Source organism: Eptatretus burgeri, chromosome 9 (genome assembly GCF_056783735.1).
Source record: "Eptatretus burgeri isolate ZD-2024b chromosome 9, Ebu_testis_v1, whole genome shotgun sequence".
NCBI lineage: Eukaryota > Metazoa > Chordata > Myxini > Myxiniformes > Myxinidae > Eptatretus > Eptatretus burgeri.
This window is the reverse complement of record NC_140969.1, coordinates 14,689,613-14,692,385: the sequence shown is the minus strand read 5'-3', so window position 1 is coordinate 14,692,385 and position 2,773 is coordinate 14,689,613. Positions and strand designations below refer to the sequence as shown.

Genomic DNA, 2,773 nt, shown 5'->3' with positions numbered 1-2,773 from the left:
CACGTGGTGTAATTTGACATTGGTAGCTTCTTGAATTCTCGAGTTATCGTGCCTACAAACAAACAAACAAACAAACAGAAACGGAAGTCATCAATATACTGACGAAATCTTTCGATTTCGGAAGTAACAAACAGAAAGGGGTGAAAACAGTAACCTCCGTCCATCTTCGAAGATGGCGGAGGTTAATGAATAGATTTAAGGTGTCTATTTACTTTTGTCATGTATCTGTGCAGGACTTTATTGTTTTTGACCCAAGCCCTCAATCGTGAAGGATCATTTTAACAATGAAATAATTATCGCATCTAGATTCGGATTCGGATATTCATCAAAATCGAATAATTTCTTCCTTGCGACACACGAACCTGTCCACCAAGTTTCGTCCGAATTCGTCCATAACTTTCTGAGATATTGTGCTGTATATCATTTGTAGCCCAATCTCTCGATGGTGAAGAATTACTGAAAAAAACACTCACATTCTGGTTCTGGATCTTCACCGAAATCGGACCAGTTAGTCTTTGTCATGTTCCGAACCTGTCTACAAAGTTTCATCCGAATCCGTCCCAAACTTTTTGAGATATCCTTCACACAAACAGACAAACACACACAACGGGGTGAAAACACAACCTCCTTCACCTTCTGTGGTGGAAGTGATGATGAGATTTCAAAGATGACGGTGTCTCTCTTTTCCCCCGAAGGTGCCAAAACCCAAACGACCCCTTGGTTTAAAAAGAAATGATCTCGACGTGATTTGAACACGCAACCTTCTGATCTGGAGTCAGACGCGCTACCATTGTGCCACGAGATATTATCTGCAAGTAAACCCAATAATAAATTCTCCATACTTCAGTCAAGTTTCTTGGGTTCAACAGACGAATGAGGACAGTGATGATACCTGCTGTTCGGACCCCCCTTTGTGAGGTCCCAATTTTCGTGGTGTGGTGATGTTTTGTAATTTGCACGAGTTGGTGTGTTTTCATTGTTTGAGTGTGTTGGAGTTTCAATATTTTGGAGTGGGAGTGTTTTGGAGTCTTTGGGATGACTCAGCCGATGTTCAAACCGCTGATCTCCCAGACTCAGAGTGGACACTCCAACCGTTACAGCATCGAGTCTGGTTTAAAATAAAAATAAATAATTGATGCCAACTCATTCCACCATGACAGTGAGAGAACACGAAAGCTCGCTTGATGGAGAGGCAAGAGAGAAGGATTTCACACACAATGATACTGTGAAGGTCGTCACTGTAAATCTACTATCATTAGATGAGGTGTGTGTGTGTGTGTGTGTGTGTGTGTGTGTGTGTGTGTGTGTGTGTGTGTGTATGTGTGTGTGTGTGTGTGTGTGTGTGGGGGGGACGACTTTTTGTCTCTTAATTTTGTACATCGATTCATTAATTACGCACTTTTGGAATGTCCCTTTTGATCCTTTGTACTGTTGAGACCACATCCAACTTTGAAAACCTTTCAAGACCCCCAAGACCATTAAGACCCCTTAAGACCCTGAAGTCCTGGAAGACCCAAAAATCTCAAAAGTCCCTGAGAGTAGGGAAAGAATACTGGTTCTGGCTCACTTTTCCCCATGTAAATGAATGGGGGATTTTCAGCCATGAAATTTTTCTTTTTTTTCCCTGAAAAAATAAATCCCCTTTTTAGCCCAAGGTATATTTATTTGTCTCCCCTTTTAACCTGGAGCCTGGTGTTGGCTTAGTTGTTAGGGTGGCGGCTTGGGATCCCAGGGTCCTGAGTTCAAATCCCATTGGCTGCTGAATTAACACCAGGGGGTTGACTCAGCCTGCCATCCTTCCGAGGTCGGCGAAATGAGTGCCAGTGTACTGGTCCCGGTGTATGCCCCAGTTAGAATAGGTGTACCATATCCCTGTGTGTCGTAAGAGGCGACCAGGGTTGGTGTCAGGAAGGGCATCCGGCCATAAAACATTGCCTCAAGAAAAAGCCAAACCCCTGCACAGCAGGGAAAAATGACTGTAAAAACGGTCATTTTTTTATTTCCCCTTTTAACCTAGGGGCTCTCTATTCAAATAACCCATACAACAAGATAAAGATTTGTTAAAGGTGATTCGAAAGAAATATCTGAAACGCCTAAGCCCCGGGACACTCTTTATCAAATAACCAATGCATATTGTTTAGCTCACTCATTGAACCTATAAACATTTGTTCATTCTCAAATTCCTTCAATAGTTTAATTTTCTTTGCACAATAATCCCCATCTAAAATATTGAAAAACAAAACATTTGAATCTTTATATTTTTTAAGATACCCCTTTTGTGCCATTACGAAATGATAAACTTCTCTTAATGATCTCATCTGACCACCTCCTGAGTTGCATATCATTTTGATATTGTAGTAAATTATTTTTCCATTGTTCAATTGATAACCATCAAATTTTTCAGTCCATTCAAACATATTTATTATTTTCTTTACATCCTCTAACTTATTGGTTTTTAAATTGATTCGCATATTTGTTTTATTTACCTTTGTTTTAGATATTTTTTCAATAAGACTTATTTGATATTTTTCACATTCATTATGTTTTCCATTTATATACCAAGACTGAGATTTTCTCCACTCTTTAGTTTGACTTATACTTGGTTCGACCATTTATATATTGTGAAAAACGCGGCGGTAGCCCTTAAAAACCCTAACCCATCTTCCCATCGTTAAAACTTGTGTCCATATGGAACACAATCTATTCTATTCACTCTATCATACAATACCCATATGGAACACAATCTATTTTTATACACTCTATCATACAATAT

At 39.5% G+C, this 2,773-nt stretch overlaps 1 non-coding gene across 1 annotated transcript; it reads right to left on the bottom strand.

The window, feature by feature from the left end:
- Positions 1-733: 733 nt before the first annotated feature.
- TRNAW-CCA (transfer RNA tryptophan (anticodon CCA)) lies at positions 734-805 on the bottom strand. The gene has a single exon. It is a non-coding gene; the product is annotated as a tRNA-Trp (tRNA).
- Between the last annotated feature and the right edge of the window lie 1,968 nt (positions 806-2,773).